Source organism: Castor canadensis, chromosome 13, assembly GCF_047511655.1.
Source record: "Castor canadensis chromosome 13, mCasCan1.hap1v2, whole genome shotgun sequence".
Taxonomy (NCBI): Eukaryota; Metazoa; Chordata; class Mammalia; order Rodentia; family Castoridae; genus Castor; species Castor canadensis.
Window position 1 is genome coordinate 50699731 of NC_133398.1, and position 22347 is coordinate 50722077.

Genomic DNA, 22347 nt, shown 5'->3' on the forward strand with positions numbered 1-22347 from the left:
AAGTATGTTGAATCACACAGGAATATATTTAGGGTCCAAGGTTGTACAGGAAAACAAAAATCACTGTCAGTCATAATAAAATGGCCTGAATTTATCCTAATATGTTACCTAGGTAAAGTTGGTGAGGTAGGAAATCTATTTGGGTGGGTTACAGGAAGAGAAGACAAGTTCTTTAAATGAAAGCATTCTTCATTTTTTACCTATTTATAACGATATTTAAGGAAGAAACTGAACCTCCTTTTTACTGCAGACACATTGCTAAAAATGATCCATCCCAAAGTCTAATTTCACAATTCAAACTCAAGCAAGATATCATGCATTAAAGGTCACAGCATCATTGACTCTTTAAGGAAGCACTGAAGTTGGTTCCCAAATGCATAGTTGAAGTTAAAAAGTGGCCAAGAGGATGGGAATAAGGTCTTGGATCTCATTGTAAATTTCAAGTTGTGTCTTATGACCTGAGAAAAGGAGGAGAGGATAAATAGGAAGTTCACTGCAGGGCCTTGAGGATCATGAAACAAAAGTGGCATGTGAGTCTTCCTTTTTAACCAGGCCATTCATTTTCATCTCGTACTTAAAACATTTGAAAAACAAACTTGAAGGAACTATCCATTTGGCACAATGAGGAAATGCCAGTAGGATATTGCTTCCCTTCTTCCATTGTTACCACCTTCAGTCACGACTTTGTTATCTTTGCCCTTAGTCATTGGAATGCAAAAAGTGACAACTTTTGCTCTCTATGAAAGTGAAAATGAGAAGGAAAGCTTTGTGCTATATTGCATGCTATCCAGGAAAATTTTACACTCGCTCCATTTAGCTTATTGTGTTCATGTCCAATTACTCACATTAGTTCTCAGTTTTCTTTCCTTTTGTAATACTTAGCTAGATCTGGAATCTCTTAGGGAAATTTGAATTGTAAGGACAAAATTTTTCTTTAAAATTCAAATTGATATTTTCTCAATCTTATATTCTAATTGGGGATGATATACCTCCCAATTAGTTTGGGGGATATGAACAAATCTTAGATATTACAAAGTTTTGTGACCCTCCAAAGCTGAACTCTATTAAAAAAGTTTATAGTGATTATTTCCTCTTCTTGATTTTCCTCTTGTATCCTAGAGAAATATTGACATTGAATTCGTGGAATATGCAGAAAAATATATGTAACATCTGTGCTACAACCCTACAGACAATAAATGACGATAACTGATGGACGAAGTATCTCTCCTCATTACATGTTTGATCACAGTTTGCACAGTATTGGGCTGCCATTGTCTACATTGTACGTGTGCTTATGTTTAAACTTCTGTGCTTCCAAACGTGATGTGATCTATGACAGTAAAACACAAATTATTGTATTACTTATTTAGTATTAGTAAATGTATTCAACACATTAATAATTATGTCAATTGACTTTGATAATATTTATCAGCTAGTGAAGTTAAAAGTTACTTTCTCAAATGAAGGAAAAGTAAATGTTTTTACACAAAGAACAGATACTAAAATACTTTCTATTTCAAATATTTTTATGAGTTTATGGATTTCTTTACACTGCATTACATATTTTATAAATTTAAAATTGTATAATAATGTAATTTATTACATGTATACAAGTACATATATTACTTTAAAAGTCACTAAGTTATGAGTAAAATATAACTCATAAAACAGTAACAATTTCTAAGCAAATTGATTCCACTTAAAGCAAAAGTATGCTAATGAACCAAGATAAGGCTATTAAGAATTGGCACAAGAAATACCCTTTACAATGAATATATGCTAATAAAAATGAAAAGATATGAAGAAGGTAATTAATTAATAACATAATGTCTTTGCAATGTTTAAATTGTCAATTATCAATTTATCTACAATAGAAAAAATATTTTATTAAATTTTATTTGCTACCTAATTACCATTCACTTATGAAATATGCTAAAACATGTGAATATGTTCTGTCTGTTATATTAATAATAGGAATGGAAAATAGTATTTTATATAATATCCTTTATATTGAGAATGCTTTAAAGTACTTTATAGAGTAAATATTGGTAATGAATTTTTTTAAGTATGTTAATGAAAACAAATTAAATATTGATGGCTTTTAATATAACTTTCAACTGAAAATGTTTGCTGTCAATAAAAATTTTACACTTTCCTTTTTATGTATAAAGGAAAGATATAGTGTACATAAATATGTTACCACTTATCTGTGTCGTTGAATTGTAATCAGGATTTCTATTAGTACAAAAAGATCTAAAAGGCTCTGTTAGCACCAAGAGGGAGGGCTATGATAAAAGTAAAATGTTTGAGAAATACTTCTCTAAACCCAAGTACTGAAAGCATAAAGAAAGCAAAAAGAGAAGCAGAAAGTAAGAGCAGGGCATTGTGAAAGTGGAATCTCAAATGTCCCCAACGTTAGTCAAATGCACATGAAGGCCTTCAGAGACCAAGAGACAAAAGTCCAGGATCACTCACCTCAGCCAGGCCTGCAGCGTCTGCACCATCCACAATGACCTTGCCCTTTGCCTTACTGGTGGCCCTGGTGGTGCTCAGCTGCAGGCCAACAGGCTCCCTATGCTGTGACCTGCCTCAGATCCATATCTTGGGTAACAGAGGGGCCTTGACACTCCTGGGACACATGAGAAGAACTGTCCTTTCTTGTGTTTTTCCCGTTTTTTGATTTTGAGGTGTGTGTGTGTGTGTGTGTGTGTGTGTGTGTGTGTGTGTGTGTTTTGTAAGAATCTATTCTGTTTGGGACCTATGAAATTCCTTTGGATAAGTTGTACATAAATGCAAATGTACCTGCTGTCTGAACAATGACCTGCATCAGACCCTTAGGCTGGGTAGCAGAAGGGGATACATAGTCCTGGAACACATGAGGACAATGTCTATTTTCTCCCTCCTGAAGGACAGAAATCACATTGGATTCCCACAGGAGGAGGTAGACGGCAAGCAGGTAGAGAAGGCTCAAGCCATCTCTGTCCTCTAAGACATGACCCAGCAGATCTACATTCTCATAAGCACAAAGGATTCCTCTGTTGCTTGAGAGAAGAAAAATGATTCCTCAAAATTATTTAAAGGTCCTGTTTTAGTACCTTTCTCTTTTCCTTTTCCTTTGTTATTTCAATTCTAACGTTAAGTGGGGAGAAAAAAAAAAAAAACTGACTCCCAACCAGCATGGCACTCCTTCGCCCAGGGAAATCTGAAGTCAAATAATGTATAAAATAAAGATTCCGTTATCATAATAAAAGCTCAGAACCATATGTAACATTTAGCACCACATGTGAGCTCAAGCACCAGGAAAGCTGACCCAAGGAGCTCACACTGACCAAAGCAGAAGAGCCAGGACTGGGGGCGGGGTTCCAGTGAAAGAGGCCTGACAAGCAAGGGCAAGGCTGAGCCAACCTCAGACTGGGAAAAAAAAAAAAGTTTCTGTCTTTGAAGTGGAGAGGGAAGAGATCCGGAAAAGCGTGTCCGTCATTCCGTCATTCCCTCTACACTCTTCCCGTTTGTAAAATATTTTTCTTGGTGCCCTGTATGCGACCGACGCACTTAAAAAATTCATTTTAATATATCAAAGATGTTTCCATTAAATCATCGCACACACGAATACAATACAATCAGTACTCCAATAACAGTTCATTGGCATTTTAATTAGTACATGTAAACAAAGGGAGGCTACACAGTTGTTAACTTGTTGGGCGGAAGTAGGCAAGTAATTCAGTCCTCCATCCACCAAGGATGATGTGATGATTCCTGGACATTACTGGGTTTTTTTTTAACACGTTATTGAATTTGTGTCCTCACACGGTTTTACTGCAACAGATTTAAAACAAAAGTTCACTGGCACGGCCGCCGAGAATTCTTTTACCTACCTCCTCGCAACTTTCCTCCCGCTTCTGTGAATATTCCGCTCTCACGTGGATCCCGAAGATCGCCAAATTACCACGACGTAAAGGCTGACACACTTCCCATCCAAAATGAAAGTAGGAAACTGCATCGGCGAGACACAGTTACTCAAGACGTCAAAAGGTCAAAAAGTGGTAACCACCAGCTTCCATGCCACATAAACTATGGATCCCTTCTGGACAGGACCCTCTGGCCTCAGCAAAGCCCCCATCACTGAACCCCAAGCTCCCCTCCCTGACCTTGGAGTCCTTTTCTACAACTCAGCCTCCTGGGTTTCCCCGCAATCTCAGCCCAAAGCCGCGGACGTCCCCAAAGTGCGGCCCCGCGCTGCTGCCCACGAACACGCCGTCCCGGGAGCTGGCGGAGCCTGGCTGCTCTGACGTCCGGAGCGGCCGTCCTGGAGGATTAAATATGAAAGCAGCACAGGGCGACGTGGCCAGCCGCCTGCGCCTCGCTCTCCTGCTGCCGGACTCCCTAATCCTGAGAGCCGCCAGCTCGCCCCCTAGAGGCCGTAGAGAGAATCGCCAAACTCACTATGCTCCACACCTGCTCATGGCAGGAGTGATGCTCAGCTCCAGCCCTGCCTGCTCCCTTGGGGCACACGCCTTGGAGGCGTGGCCTGGAAAACAGGGATACCCTTCAGCTCTTAAGTCAGCTGAAAAGAATCCCCTCTCACAACTGCCTGACTGACGGATTCGTTTTCAAACGTCCTTGGAAAATGGGAATATCATCCAAACCAAGAAGACAGAAACCACCTGTTTCTATAGCCAGATGCTACAACAGATCTTCAAGCTTGTTCAAGGCACAGGACAACCGTGCTGCCTGGGACAAAATAGTCCTTTGTAGGCTTTGTCAGAGTCTGAAAGGACCGAAGAGGAGAAATGAAGAAACTCCGTTCCGTTGATACTAGGGAGTTGCTGTCCAGAGCTATTTCCATGTAATCCTCCACTATCTGCAGGGAGAAGAATACATCGCCTGTGCCTGAAAGGTGGTCAGTTGGTAAAGTGAAGCTTCGTGTTCCCTCCTCAAGGACCCTAAAAAAAAAAAGCCAGTCAGTAGACAACACTCATGGGTCTCTCTAAGCACTATAGCGTCATGTTTTCTAACTCAAAGAAGAAAAGTCAACTCAGATTTTTGCACCAGCCAAAAAATATTTGAAAACAAATCCATGAGAAAATTTTAAAAGTAGTTTTTACATTGGGCATTGTAAATTTGCACAAATGTTTGGCGTTTTTGTTTTAATATTGGGGTATACAATCTTGTGATTCCAAATTCTGCAATCTAGTTTTTATAGGAAACTTTTTTTTCTTTTATTGCTGTTCTGGGTTGAGGTACATGTGAGATTTACAAAAGTTCTTGTAATATACCAAATATATCATACTTGAATTCACCCCCTTCAATGTTCTACTTTATACTCCCTCCCCTCATTCCTGGAATAGTTTCAATAGGTGTTATGTTTATATTTACATACCATGCATACACAGTATTTGTACCATATTAACAGTCCTACACCCTTTCCCAGCCACATCTCCCCTTTCACTGGTACCAACTCTATCGTCCCCTCCTCTCTTCCCCCAGCAAGACCTGTTCTGCTCTCCTGTTTTCCAATTTTGTAAGAGAGAAAAGAAATAATGACCTTTTTTTCTTGTTTAAGATAGCTACATGGAGTTTTCTTGAGACATTTCCATATACACACACACACACATATTTATTATAGCCAGAATTTGTTCATCTTCTCTGTTTTTCTTCATTCTCCTTTAGTCCTTTTCTTAAGTGTCTGTACTAATTCTTTGTTTTTTTAGCTCCTCCACTGTGAGGCTTCCTCCACAGCTGGGCTCCCACCAGGGCAAGGCTCCCTCCAAGGCTGGGATACCTCCAGCACAGGGTACTCCACCTCCCACACATGCTCCCCATGAAGAATGCCCTGTATTTTTCTTGTATAGAGAGTACATCAACCATATTCACCTTCTTAATTTTCTTCTTTTACCCTATCCCTCTTGTACTTGACCTCCCCTTAGCATGGCCTCTTTTTCATAATGTTGCTATATTTTTATTAGATCTATGTTCCACATGTGAGAGAACACATAGGGCTTTTGGCCTTTTGAGTCTGGCTAACTTCACTTAGGATGATATTTTCCAGTTCCATCCATTTACCTGAAAATGACAAGATTTCATTCTTCTTTGTGGCTGAATAAAACTCCATTGTATATAAATACCATATTTTCTTAATCCATTCATCAGTTGTGGGGCATCTTGGCTGTTTCCATAGCTTGGCTGTTGAGAATAAAGCTGCAATAAATGTAAAATGCAGGTGCCTTTATTGTAAACTGACTTACCTTCCTTCAGGTATATCCCCAGGAGTGGTATTGCTGAATCATATGGAAGTTCCATTTTTTACTTTCTGAGGAGCCTTCATACTTTTCCATACTGGTTGTACTAATTTATATTCCCACCAACAGTGTATGAGGGTTCCTTTTTCTTCACATCCTTGTCAACATTTGTTGTTATTTGTGTTCTTGATGGTAGCCATTCTAACAGGAGTGAGGTGAAATCTAAAGTGATTTTGAGTTCCATTTCCTTTATGACCAGAGATGATGAGCCTTTTCTCATGTATTTTTTAGCCATTTGGATTTCTTCCTTTGAAAAAGCTCTGTTCAGTTCATTTGCCCATTTCTTCATTGGGTCATTGATATTTTGGGAGTTTAGTGTTTTGAACTACATGTATATTTTGATTATCAATCCCTTGTCAGATATCAAGCTAGCAAAGATTTTTCTCCCATTCTGTGGGCAGTCTCTTCAATTTAGAAAACATCTGTTTTGTTCTGCAGAAGCTTTTTAATTTCATGTAGTCCCATTTGTCAATCTTTTTTTTAGTTGCTGAGCTATTTGAGTTCTATTGAGGAAATCATTGCCTGTGCCTATTCCATCCAGTGTATGCCCTATTCTTTCCTGCACTAGCTTCAAAGTTTCAGGTATGCTATTAAGGTCCTTAATCCACTTTGAGTTCATACTTGTACAACATGAGAGACATGGATCTACTTTAAGTTTTCTGCAAGTAGATATCCAGTTTTTCCAGCAACATTTATTGAAGAGGCTGTCTTTTCTCTGTTGTATGTTTTTGGTGTCTTCATCAAAAATTGGGTGGGTGTGGCTGTGTGGCCTCATATTTGGGTCTTTCATTCTGTTCTACTGGTCGTCATGTATTCTTTTGTACCAGTACCATGCTGTTTTTGTTGCTTTGACTCTATCATATAGTTTGAAGTCAGATATTGTGATACCTCCAGCTCTGCTCTTCTTGCTCAGTATTCCAAATGAACTTTAGGGTTGATTTTTTCAATATCTGTAATGAATATCATTAGAATTTTGGTGGGATAGAGTTGAAAAAGTAGATGGCTTTTGGTAATATAGCTATTTCACTATGTCAATTCTATCAATCCATGAGCATGGGAGATCTTTCTAACTTCTATCTATAGTCTTCTTCAGTTTCTTTGTTCAATGGTTTGCAGTTTTCTTGTAGAGACTTTTCATATCTTTTCTTAATTTTATTCCTAGTTATTTGGGTTTTTGAAGGTATTGTAAATGGAATTGTTTTCCTATATTTTTTCTCAATCTGTTCATTGTTGATATATAGAAAGGTTGCTGATTTTTGTAAATTGATTTTGTAGCCTACTACTTTGGAGAAGCAGTTTATTGTGTTTAGCAGTTCTTTGCTAGTTTTTCAGGTCTTTTAGGTATAAAATCATGTAATCTGAAACTAGGTATAGTTTGATTTCTTCTTTTTCTATTTGTATTCCTTTTGTTTATTCTTCTTGTCTTATTGCTCTGACTAGGAATTCCAAGAATATGTTGAATAAGAGTGGAGAGAGTGGACACCCTTGTCTATTCCTGACTTTAGAGGAAATGGTTTCAGGTTTTTCCCTTTAAGTATGATATTGGCTATAGGCTTGACATATGTAGCCTTTATTATGTTGAGTTACATTCCTTCCATTCCTAGTTTCCTCAGAACATTTATCATGAAATGATGTTGAATTTTATTGAAGGCCTTTTCAGCATCCATTGAGATGATCAAGTGGTTCTTGTCACTGTTTCTGTTAACATGCTGTATTACATTTAATGATTTGCATCATGTTGAACTATCTCTGCATTCTTGCTGTAAAACCAACTTGATCATTGTGTATGATCTTTTGGATATGCAGCTAAATTTGGTTTGCTAATATTTTATTGAGGATTTTTGCATGTATGTTCATTTAAAAGATTGGCATGCAACTCCCTTTTTTATTGTGTACTTGTTCAGTTTTAAGATGAATGTAATACTGGCTTTATAGAGTGAGTTTGGCTGCATCTCTTCCATTTTTATTTCATAGAAAAGTTTAAGGATTGTTGGTATTAAGATCTGGTAGAATTCAGCAGAGAATCTGTCATCTCCTGGAATTTTCTTTTTGGGAGACTCTGTATTGCTGCTGTAATTTAATCGCATGTTATAGATTATAGAAAAGACTTTTAACAATGGTATATATTAAAAACATTTTTCAGAGAAGTTGAGGCTAGCTTTTGTAACTGATAAATAAAAAGGTATCAGTAATTAGCTCACAATACAAGTTTATCTTCCCCTCAAACATGGGTAAAGATGGTGGGAAAGGAAGTCTAGTTTGAGACAAGTTTCTTCATTGAGACCACTCTTCATTTACATTTTCTTTTTCTTTTCTTTGTGGAGGCAGTGCTGGAGTCTGCACTAGCTAGGTAGCTGCTCTACCACTTGATCCATAACCTCAGCCCATCCTTTATTTTTACTTTGCTTGTACTAAGTATTTTAGAAGGAAAAGTAACAAATTTTCTTGCTGTAAACATGACAGAAATATCTTTTCATATTCTTACTGAATTATTTACTAATGAAACCATATGCAAAATCTGAATTATTAACCTTCACATAATCTCTTGCGTATATTTGCACTGTGACTAATTTAATAAAAATACATTATTTTTAGTCAATTACTTATTTTGCTTTGTTCATTAAAGTTTTCCCTGGAAAGGTAGTCCTCAAAGTAAATAGCTCAGGTATTCAAAGCCATATGACTGACTGTGTGTCTAGTAGATAGACATGAGAGTATATACATGTATAAAGAAGAATGAGAACTATTGGAAGCATAGATTCAAAATCTGTTGATTTTAAACCTGAAGAACTGTAATTATTATATGCCAAGGTTTCAAAATCAAATTGAAAGGAAATGCATTGTCCCATAAAAACAGATGGATATGCAAGAAGAAAATGGTCATTTCCCATTTCTGTGTGTGTCTGGAGAGACTCCAGTGAGCCAAAGGATAAGATTATTTATGAAATGAAGGATCACGTCTATGTGAATATCTTCTGGTAGGAAAAGAAAATCTGTGAAATAGCTGCTGTATAAATTACTATTAAATGACCACACTGGATAGTGAGGATAACACAGTAGATAAGACTTTTTGGCAGTTTTTAAAGAGCTGATTTGTTAAAGCTGTTCCCATACCCAGTTAGGAAATTGTCTCTAGTGGTAGTGCAACTATTTACCAATCTCGAGGCCTATGATTCAATCCTCAACACCAAAAAACACAAAACAAACAAAATCCAAAATAAAGAAACAACCATCCCTACCCCCCTGACAAACAACATATTCCCATTTCTCATACCAACAAATGCTAAAGAAGGAATCTACAGTGCTAGGTGACCTATCTCCCTATTAAAAATGTTTATACAGTTATAAGCCTAAGACAAAGATGAATTCTTTTCTTTGATAAGAATCTGTTTCCTTTGGCACCTATGAAATTCTACTGGGTAAATTATCTTTAAATGCAAATATGCAAAGAACATTTCAAATTGATGACGTTGAATGAATCATATGTTATTAATGGTCTTCATATCACTTCCGCAAGTGCAAAAGTTTGTTTTTGGATTGCACAAATCTGAGAAGATAGGATAGTCTGTGGTCCTCCAAAGCCTGATCCTATCTATTAAATTCTGGTTCCTTAGTATTCCTTTTTTGCTCTTGGGTTAACATCTGCAACATCAGTGAAGCATAGATAGTATCTTATGGAAGACAGACAAAATATTTGCAAGATTAGAACATGTGGTGAGTAGATATGGTGAGTAGATGGGCGAAAGAGAAATTTCCTCATTTGTATGATATCAAAGTCATTTTGTTGAGGTGACCTTCAGATAATAGGGGCTGGTTTTGGCCACGCTGTTGTTTTGATTATACTTAAGCATCAGAGCTCAAGGTAGGTTTTTAAATTAAAGCAAATAGTTGACATATTATTGTATAATTCTACTGAAGTGTTTTAATAACACATCAATAATTTTGTGAAACCATGAAAGAAAGCTGGTGACAGTGTTTAGAAGAATAGCAGCAAATGAAGTTTCAAATCATTTTTCCCATATAACTCAAAAGAGTAAATTATCACCAAAACTATGATGAAAATGATTTAATTTTCCACCTTTCTCTCCCAGTAGCCAGTCACTTTCTGGCTTTCACTTTCACCGTATTCAGACCTGCATTTCTTTTCCTTTCGCTTCTGTATTCTGAATTGCAATGGCAGCGTTCTAGGAATTTTGACAAGAGAAAGAAAGAAAAAACAATCCCTCAAAATTATTGAAAAACCATTTTAGAACCTTTTGTTCTTTTCACATTTACTTTGCTATTTTATTTCTAGCATTAAGGTGAAAAAGAAAGTAATTCCCATGTAGCGAGATACCCCTTTGCCTAAATAAATATTAAATCAAAAGAATGTATAAAATTTAAAAGACTCCAAAATCCTAAAAATGTGCAGATTCACTATATTTGGCATATTTGGATGTCAAGTACCACATCATGTTTGTGACAGGGAGAAACTGACCCAAGGAGCTCAGTTGAACTACCTCACCCTGCACAGAGGGGAACAGCAAGGACTTGGACATGGGTCCAGTGACAGAGGACTGCTTAGAAAGGGCTGGGCTGAGCTGCAATCCTATGACAGGGGAAAAACATTTTAAACAAGTTAGTGTCCCTGAAGGTGAGATGGAAAAGGAAGAGATCCAACTGAAGCTGAAAGTGCATGAATAACATACATGAGAATAATGTTATAAAACATAGTATACAATATACAATAAGTAATCTACATGCACATATCTAATTTGCAGATTCTGATCTGTCACACACACCCTTTCTCCATGCTTTCCTGGGCCATTTTCCACTCTCACATCACAACAGTGTCCTCTCTCCCCAGTGCACAAATCCCAGGTGCCAGGCTCACTCCTCACTAACCTGCCCTGCTCATTCATACAGCTGCTTCTTCTGTCTTGGTTTTTCACTGTCACTTTTTGTTAAAATGAGCATGACCACCAAGTGAAAGACTCCCATATGAGAGGCTTTTTAACCAACCTGGTAAGTATTTTTAGAAATGAGGAAATGTCCTTGCCAGGATGACGTAACAGTACCTGCTGCAAAAGGGAAACAGCAAGCAGGATCCCTTTTACCTTGGGAAATATTTTAACATTTAGAGAGAATAAGAGCCACCTACTGGCCAAGGCAGGTAAAGACAGAGTCCGAGTATGGCAAAGTCTGTCCGACTTTCTTTAGAACTAAAGCAACGCATTCCTGAAAAGAACAGACTCCAATATTGAAAGAGTCCATTTACTTAATGTTTTATGTTAGAGATGGAAAATCCTTCAGGCTTCAGGCAGGTCTTGTCCTCTTTGGGCACTAGACAGCTCAATGGGAAGACCAAGGTCAGTATATATCCCTTGCTTGTAGCCTGCTATGGATTGAAGTTCACTGAAGAAGCCACTTCTGTGCCGAAAATCCTGAGCTCTGGTTGACTGACTAGAATGAGATGATTGTGGAGAGATGGAATTTTTCAGCTCAATAGCCAAATTATTTTGTTGTCTAAGTCCACTTAATAGCTATTTACTACCAACATCTGTATCAGCTCTAACACCATTGTGACTATCAGGCAAAACTTTTGGAGCATATTGGTAGTTATAGCAGTACACTGCCTTTCACTAATCATAAAGCTAAGAATGTTATAACATCTGAAATCTATAGAAAAGATTTCCCTTCTCAACTATAATCTGCATACCTGATATTCCCGTCAGTGTCTTTGCTAAATGAATTGATTTATGACTTTCTTTGTTCTGTGGGTATAAAAGTACATGAATATCTACCACACTGGAACATGATATTCATGTTAACCTGAATTTGTGTTCCTTGGCTGTGGTCATTTGGATATGGCCCAGCATAAACTATTTCTAATTTCCTTTGGAACAAGATTCATGTTTTGTGTTGTCACTATTAAGCAGGCCACAGCTTTCTTATCCTTTGGGTTCTGCAAGACAAATGGAGGGAGGAGGAGCATGCCCATCAGGGTGTGGAGCTGCAAGGGAAGTCAGGAAGGGTCCAGGGATGTCATCACAGAACAAGGGAAATATTTGTGAGACCAGCACCAACCATGGAATCTCTTATATTCTGGTCAGATGCAGAGTTTCTTAAAACGAATAATATAAAAAAAACAGGGTCACAGACAGGGAACTGAATACACTTAGAAAAAATTGAGCCTCTCTAGGTGGACAAATACTAGCAATGTGCATTCTAGAAGATTACAATTTCTAAATGGTAAAGACCCTTGTGAAAATACATTTATTTAACTTCATTCATTGAAAAGAGGACACTGGTGAATCAATTCTCACTCTTTTTCTTCTAGCATGTGAATGCTGCACTGTTTCGGCATGTTTAGAATTTGAGACTCTTGCTAAGGATAAGGGTCCACAATGCAAAAAATACAGAACATACACAAATAACAGATTAAAACCATTCACCTTTAATGTGAGTATCTAAAGAGCTATTTTATCTCATGCTGTACAAGTTAACCATAAATATAATGATGGGATTTTTTAAGAAGATCAAGTACAAAGAAGACAAAAAATTATTTTCTTTTAAAGGAAACTCCTGTGGAGACCTTAAGGAATCATCATGAGCTCCACCTGCTTTGATTCAGTGTAAAGCAAGCACATATAGTACTGAGGGCTTAGGTCACCTTCCCAACTCCCCAGGCAGCCATCAAGACTGGACAGAACTGTGTTGCCCATGCATCATGGTTTTTACCACATGTGATCTGTGAGTGTGTAGTCTGGGACCAGAGGAAAAGTTCTGTGTGACTCTGAGCCTCTGTGGGTCATTTATGTTGTGCATACACAGAGACAGGCCAACATCTCAGCAATGATGGTGCCTTTATTTCAGATTTTTGTAAAAGTTTGCACAACCAAAATGGCATCTTTTAATGCTAAAGATACATAGACAATATAGAGACCAAGTTGTGGGGAAATCATCAATTTGGATGCCTCATTTAGACAACTGTGTTAAGGTGATTGATTTCAGAGTAAAAGCAACCCTGGTTGGTTAAGGAGCTCTTTAAAGGTGCTCACCACCTTTAGATGTTTGATTTTCTATTATAGGAAGATTAGAAAACACATTCACTGTTCCATTCTAATAAATATTCTGTTTTGTCATTTATTATAAAAGTTGGATTTGTTACTTCTAAAATCAAAATCTAAATGCAGTTTTCTGAACCAAATAGAAAAATGGGTAGTCATATTTATTTCCTTACTCACTGTGTTCAAATCATATATATAAAGTATCCATGTAGAAAAATTTGGAATCTCCATCAAGAAATACAAATTAATAAAACACAGTTCCTTCTCTTCTGAAAATTTCAGACTTACAGAGAAAGAGACAAAACACTTCATAGCCAGGCACCAGTGACTCACACCTATAATCCTAGCTACTGAGGAGGAAGAGCTCAGGAGGATGGTGGTTTCTAGCCAGTCCAAGCAAATAATTCGCAAGACCTTGTCTCAAAAAAACACCACCACAAAAAAAGGGCTGGTGCAAGGGTTCAAGGTGTTCGCCCATAGCTCAAGCCCAGTACCACCACCACAATAACAAAAGGCTGTACAAAGGTCCTTACATGAAATATTACACAGAGAGGTAAGAAATCATTAGATACAAATGATGCCAGGAAGGAAAATAATACTAAATGTCCTTTCTAAAGTGTCTTGCAAGTACAAAAGTCCAGAAGTCTTATTGGCAGAAGGAATATGATCTAGAATGAATAGCAAATGGCATGGCATGGACAGAGAGAGTAGTTTAGGATTTTCCATTGCATGTCTCAAGGCATGGAAATGGATCTGGTTACCCGCAAATAGAGTGAATGAGGGCTTAGCATTTAAAGATAGGTCAGAGAAGGACAGTATGCAAAGGACACTGAGGTATAGATACCAATGCATTAAGAAATAGAAACAGTAAGTGTGTGGAGAGATGAATGAAGGAAAGACGGTAGTATTTTCAGGGCAGGTGAGAACTGCATTATCCCACTAGACATGAAAACAGATGGTTTTGGTGATGTCATCAGAGTCTGGTTTAGTAGAAACAATGGAGTAGAAACTCTTTAGGGGATGGTTGAAGAGGACACATAAAAGTGAATTAGAACACTGTGATTTGAAAATTATTTGACAGCTTGTTTGTTGAGTGGAAGAATGAAATAAGGTGGCACCTGGAGGAGAAGATGGATTAATAGCTCTTGCATTTTTTCATGCTTTTGTGATGTTTCCAAAGAATTATTTTCAAACAATGGATGTATTTGCACAAAATACTTGAACATTTTAAATACTTAAATAATTGCTTATTTGGTAAAATAGTAGCTTATCATAATTCGACTTAATATTACTTTGTAATAAACTTCAATGATTATTATTTCCTTGAAAATATCAGTCTTTTTTCAATCAAACATTACAATCTTTTTTTTTCTGTAAATTAACTTACTTTAGTCTTTATGTTGGTTATTTGCATTATGTTCTTATGATTTTGCAATTTCTAATCATTGACACACACATTTTCTGAAAATTAAAACCATGTTGTTTTGATCGATGCTTGGTTTTTAACTTTACTTGTGTACAAAGAGCTGGTATTTAAATTATGGAATATCAAGGTCAGATAGCCAATCCTCTCCTTAATCATATTCCTTTTTGACCTGAGTATATTCAGCACTATCTCTTGCAAATATATGTTTAGGTTCAATTCTTGTGCTTGATAAATTACTCCTCAGACTTAATCAGGGTCTGGAATATCTTAGGCTGAGATTCAAAGAAAATCTGTTTTGTCCTTATTTGGGGATAGCTATTAACAAGTATTTCCAAGGAATCATCCACTATTTGCAAGAAAAAGAATACAGACAACTCCTATGCCTGAGAGGTTTGAGAGGAGAAAGTTAAATGTCCTTTTTCCTCTTCATAAATCTTCAGAGAAAAGTTAGCAAGTAACTCTTTACTTCATTTCCTAAGCCCAAAAAGAAAATCTCAGCTCAGATTTGTGTACCAATTGAAAAATATACAAAACTAAAATTATGAGATTATTTTTAAAGTATGTTGTATAAGATGCATATGAATTACAAAACGTTTAGAGAGTAGACCATGTGTCACTTTTTATAATAAATGTGTTATGGTTTAAAACTTTATTTGCTTTAATTCTTGAAAGGTATTTGCAGTTCCCATGTTTTAAATTTTTTTTAGTAAAAAAATCTCCAAAATAGTATGTTTAAAGACATTCACCAGATATTTGAAGCTAGTTTCTATACAGGTTAAAAAAAATTACCTGATCATAATACAAATTTTTCTTATATGAATTAAATGCACTGACTCCTAATCAGAAGATTTTTAGTGATGTTTAAGGAAGAAAACTAACCAATTCTCTTGCAGCAGACATTATTAAAACTATTCCACGCAGAATTCTAATCCCAGAATTTAAACTCAACATGTCATTCATTATAATTTATAGCACGCTTGACTCTTTAAGGAATTGAGTGCACAAGTACACAGTTAATGTTAAAACGTGGCCAAGAAAATGGGGGGTAAGGTCTTGAATCATGTTGTAAAATTCAAAAAGTATCCTTATGACCTGAGGAAAGGAGGAAGGAGTGAATCAGAAGATTGTCACAGATCCTTGAGGATCATGAAAACAAAAAGTGTCATGTGAGACTTCCATCTTACCCAGGATCTTCTTTCTCATTCTTGTATTCTAAATATTAGAAACACAAATTTGAATCAAATATCCATTTGGCCAAATGATACTGTTTTAATAAGATTATCCACACAATCTTCAATTGTGACTTTTCTTGATAGACTATGAAGAATTTAAAATAACCTTAGGTCTACTGTATTCTAAAATCATATATGTACTATGTATTTTATTGCTTTTTCTACCATGATTACAATTATGTACCCTTTCAGAAACATTTACTGAGCTCCTGAAATGTTAGGGACTGAATAAAATACCTAGGGGACAAGGTTGGTAAGATAATTTGGGTTCAGAGGTATCTTATAAATTCCTTGATAGACATTCCAAGGAGAAAATAGCTCAACTCTTTAAAGGTTGTATCAATATGGTAGTTAGAAGTGAGAATACAATCATGCAGAAAGAAGAATAAGAACATTTGTAGGCAAGAACATTAACCAAGGACTAAAATCTCCTCACTTTGCCAGCTGAGGTAGCACAATAATTATTGCCTAACAAATGTTACAAATAAAACCTAAATAGATCCAAATATCTCATAGAAATGGGTAGATACAAATGAAGTAAATGATCATTCCCCAGTTGTATGTGAGAAGACCTCAAAGAATTGAAAGATAAGAGTTGGTAGTAATCATATCAGTTAATATCAACTACAAATGGAAAGTCAAAAGCAGATCTTCTTCCATTTCTAAACTATTTTGCCAAATTAATTAATTTTTTATTTTTCAAAATAATGTTTCATTATGACATTTTCATACAAATATGCAATGCACTTCAATCATATTCAATACCACAAGACACTGATTCACTTCAATAGTCCTTTTATATTCATGTCTTTTTTCATTTCTTTTAGGTTTGTGTTATCTGTGTTAGACAAAACTCGTAATACTTCTGACACAGGCTTATTTCTTTTTTTTTTATTCATATGTGCATACAAGGCTTGGGTCATTTCTCCCCCCTGCCCCCACCCCCTCCCTTACCACCCACTCTGCCCCCTCTCTTTCCCCCCCACCCCCTCAATACCCAGCAGAAACTGTTTTGCCCTTATTTCTAATTTTGACACAGGCTTATTTCATTTAACATGATGAACACCAGTTCCATCCATTTTCCTGCAAATTTCATTCTTCCTTATAGCAGATTGATAATCCATTCTCTCTCCCTGTCTCTCTACATATATATACATAAACATATATATAAGTTTATATATAATTTTTATATATTTACATATATAATTTATATATTTATCTTATATCTCTATATATGTATATGTATCTGTGCATATATATAACTTCCTTATTCATTCTTTCATTGATGGGCACTTAGACTGATTCCAAAATTTGTCTTTTGTGAATAGTGCTACAATAAACATGGGTGTGCAGTGATCTACAGTATGCTGACTTTGATTCCATTGCATATATCCATAAATGGCAGAGCAGGATCATATAATAGTTCTAATTTTAGATTTTGTAAAACCTCCCTACTGACTTCCATTTTGTCTAGACTAATTCACATTTCTACCAACAGTTAAGTGTTCCTTTCTACATGCATCCTCACCAGCATTTGTTATTGTTGGTTTTCTTGATGATAGCCATCATCAAGATGATAGCCATTTGATTGAGATGGAATCTTAATGTAGCTTGGATTTGCATTTCATTCATGGCCAAGGATGGGGCATATTTTTTCACATAGTTATTGGTCATTTGTACTTCTTTTTTGAAATATCTGTTCAAATTATTTGTCTATTTATTGGTTCTTTTGAACTTTTTAACTCTTCATATATCGTGGAAATTAATCCCTCACCAAATGAATAGCAAGCAAAGACTTTCTTCCATTCTAAATACTGTCTCTTCACTGTGGTAATTTTTTTCCCTTGCTGTGAAGAAGCTATATAATTTGATGCAATTCCATTCCTCAATTTTATACTTCATTTCCTGAGCTGTTGGAATACTATGTCAAATTACTTACTTCAACTTAAAATATATCTTTTGTCTCAACTCCTATTCTTTAGTTTGATTCTGGCATTGTTAAAATTAGGCCCAGTTCCTCACAGGGTATAATCAATCTATCATCCAATTCTACAAATAAAAGGCATCAAGAAGTTGGCAAGGCAGGTGGTCCTGCGTCTCTTCTCATCTCACTGCTTCCCCACTGATGTGCTGGACTCACCTCATGTCTCCAGAACTGATTCCTCTTCCACACCTGCTATCCCATCAGGAGCCCTTCCAGGTATGAACTCTGAGCCTTAGATCCCTGGTTTAGTTCTGGTTTATCTCATGCCCCTAGGTTGATCATAACCCCGGTCTTAAGCTTGTGGTAACAGGAATCTAAAGCCTTATAAATATGTAAATAAATGGTTAGAAATATACAGGAATTCAATACTTTTATGTAAATATATAACTGGGTTCCACAATATGTTATAAAGACACATTCAATCTTATGAAGATGCATTTTTGTCTCACAAACACACACCCACACACTGCCTCTCTTTATTATAAACTCTTGTGAGTTGGCTTGCATGAGTTTTCTTAAAGCAAAAATACATTACTGAAGTCAAATTAAATTTGGATGGTTTTTATTTTATACTTGCTTTTTGGCTTCAACATTTTTTGAAATTTATTGTCATATTACCATGCTACTAGAGATACACTGAGTCATTTATAAAACTTCTTGCAATACATCATAATTGAATTTCCTCTCCATCGTTGTCCTAGATCCCCCTCCTATCATTCCTGGGATAGCTTCAGCATGATTCATTTTTCCATTTTCATACATGAGTACATAATTTTTCCACCATATCCATATTCACCCTCCTATACCCTTTCCTTATATTCTCCCTTCTTCCACTGGCACCATCTACCAGACAGGACCTGTTTTACCTTCCTGTTCTTTGTTTTTAAAAAAAGACATTTTTATTAGATTAAGATAGTTACACAGGGAGTTTCATTGTGACGTTTCCATGTATATATAATGGCTTTAAATTTTAACTTTCAGCTTACATTTTTTGATATGATTTAAAAAATTAAAATTTGGCTCTTTTTCATGAATAAAGCAAAGATATAGACAATATCTATAGATATATAACAATATATTTTTGTTGTTCAATTTTAGTCAGGATTTTTATTAGGAAAAAAATCTAAAATGCTCTTGTGGCATGAGGAGGGAGGGCCACAAGATGAAAACCAAATTGTTGGAAATTCCCCTCTAACCCCAAGTGGTGAATGCACAAATGAAAGCAAAAAGAGAACAAGAAAGTAAGGGTAGGGCATTCAGAAAATGGAACCTCAAATGTTCTCTGCTAAAGTCCAATGAGCACCTGAAGTTCTTCAGAAGCATAGCAGGAAAGGTCCAGGACCATCCACCTCAGCCAGGCCAACAGCATCTGCAACATCCTCAATGGCCTTGCCTTTTTCTTTATTGGTGGTTCTATTGATGCACAACTGCAGGTTAACCTCCTCTCTTAGCTGTGACCTGTCTCAGAGGCACAGCCTGGGTAGCAGTAGGGTCTCAGTACTACCGGGAAAAATGAAGGAGAATTTCTCCTTCTCCTGTATGAAGGACAGAAATGACTTGATTCCCCCATGAGAAAGTTGATGGCAACCAGGTCCAGAAGGCTCAAGCCATCTCTGTCCTCCATGAGATGACCCAGAAGATCTATAACATCTTCAGTACAAAGTACTCCTCTGATGCTTGGGAGAAGACCCTTCTGCACAAATTCTACACTGGCATTTCTTAGCAGCTGAAAGACTTGGAAACCAGTCTGACACAGTAACTAGGGGAAGAAGGGCCTCTCCTGATACATGAGGACTCTACACTGACTATGAGGAAATACTTCCACAAGATCACTCTCTACCTGAAAGAGAAGAAATACAGTCCTTGTGCTTGGAAGGTTGTCAGAGCAGAAATCATGAGATCCATCTCTTCATCAGAAAATTTGAATGTAAGATTATGACACAAAGAATGAGACCTTCTCCATAATGGAAATGACTCTCAGTGACTAATACACTGTATTATCTCATGTTGCCATTGCAAAGACTCATTTCTGCTATACATGTGACATGACTTGCATCCATTTGATAGATGTTTTAGGGGTATTAACAACATTGTGTTCAACTCTCAGGACAATTTTCCCTTTCATCCATGCAGATTTATCTATTCATCTATTTAAATATTTATTTAACTATTTATAAGACTGCAATTATTTTTGGTGGTATATTATTTGTACTTTTACCCTGTGATTATTTTAACAAAGTGTCTTCTTTTCAAATTGTGCTTTTCTTATTTTGCTTTGTTCATTAAATTTCTACTGTACAAAACTTCTTATATGTGTTTATTCATTAAAAAGAAACTCCAGGCCAGGTGCTGGTGGCTCACGCCTGTAATCTTAACTACTCAAGAGGCAGAGATGGAAGTTTGTGGTTCGAAGACAGCCCAAGCAAGTAAGTTCGTGAGACCCTGTCTCAAAAATACCTAACACAAAAAGGGCTGCTGGAGTGGCTTAAGGTGTAGGCCCTGAGGTCAAGCCACACACACACTAAAAAAAGAAACTCCAAAACTTATTACATAACCTTAGAAAGTAGTGGAAGTTAGAATCATTTATCCATAACTAGTATACTCAAATTATAAATAATAACTGAATTTTTCACATGTTGGGAATGTAATTCAGTAGACAAGTGCTTCCCTAATGATATTGAGGCCCTTGGTTGGATACTCAACATGGCAAAAAAAAATGACTTTCTCTAAACCAGATTGAATGTTGACCTCATGCTATCGTGGTGAACCCAGCAAATGCAAGTCCTGCTCATTTGTTTCTTTGATTTTTAAAGGAAAAAAAGCCCAAACACAATGATCATACTTAGTTAATATCAGTTCTTAGGTGGTTCAATAGTAAAAAAGGAAAACCTACAAAATTCTTTCAATAAAAGGCAGGTTGTGGCAGGTGAGGACTTAAAAATGAAAGCACAAATATATTCTATAAGGTGATGTGACACGTTCCTGGAACACATACTTTCATTATGGAATCACAGGAAGCTTTTTCCCTGCCTTCTAGTAATCCCTACATTGCTCTGTTCATTCACTCCTCCTTGATCTGCCTTAAATATTTATACAGCTATTTTCACTGTCTTTGTGGCTTCTGGCCATCAATTTCCTCATAAGAGTACCAAGTAACCAGTTAAAAATCAAAGTTGATTGAAAGTTCTCAGTTTTTCAGAAATTCCTAAATCCCTATATTTCTTTTTATTTTGAAAAATATTTTTAGAAATGAGGGAATGTCCCTGTTACACTGATGCAATAGTAGCAGTAGCTAAAAGGAAAGTATAATCTATTTTACTCAGGGAGGTTCAAAGATTTTAGGGTGAGGGCCACCTACTGGTGGACAAAGATAAGACAGAGTCAAGTCTGGACCACAGGTTCTTTCTATTCATGCAGAAGCCTATGTCCTTCGACTGACTTTGCTTGTTTATTTTCAGAGCTCTTTCTTGGGGAAAAATAACTGGCTCCAGTACTGGAAAAATACGTTTCCTTGTCTTTTGTATCTGACAAAAGGAAAGCACTCCCAGCTTCATGCTGGTCATTTCCTATTTAGACAGTGAACAGCTCTGGTGGGAGAGAAAGTGTAAGAATGTGCCATTTGCCTCCAGTCTCCTCAGAGACCTAGATCTCCTGACCCCTAACTTTTCTAGGTTCTGTAAGTCACATGTAGGGACAAGGAAGCCTTCTCATCTGACAGTGGAGTTGCAAGGAAAGTCAAGGACAATGTACCGCTTGATGGTGCATTAACCCTTTCCTAAGAGTAAATTGTCCATTTGACAAATTCCTTCATACACTCAGATCTTGTCCCTTGACCTCCCAAATCAGAAGGAAGTTCTCTCCATCACTTTCAATAGGAATATGGTTGCATCAGTACAATCTTGATAGGGTCCTTAGGGAGAACATAGACATAAGAAAAGGAATTTCAGAGAATGCAAAAGCTGTCAGCTGTGGCCCATGGATTATCTGTTTGGACAGAACTGGAAAGAACTAAGGTGATGCACACAACACTTGGAGAAGGGAATCAGGAGATGAGGGTGAATAGTTCAGATAAGAAGAAGGCACTTCAGTTTGGATCTTATCATCTCTAATTCACAAGTAAAATGATATTTTGTCCTTTGCCTTCTTTCCTCTTCTACCACTTTGTGAGGGAAGTAGTTTAGGAGCGGGACTATCTGGACTTGCTCAATAAACATGACTGCCATTGTTATTGATTAACACCCTTCAATAATTAGGACTCTTTCTGCTCCTCCTTACTACTTACTTTTTTAATGTAATTTTCTATCTATCTATCTATATAATATATATATATACACAAATTTATAAATATATATATACA

At 36.5% G+C, this 22347-nt stretch overlaps 1 pseudogene; it reads left to right on the forward strand.

The window, feature by feature from the left end:
* The first annotated feature begins 2509 nt into the window (after positions 1 to 2509).
* LOC109690865 (interferon alpha-6-like) lies at positions 2510 to 19929 on the forward strand (annotated as a pseudogene).
* Positions 19930 to 22347: the final 2418 nt, after the last annotated feature.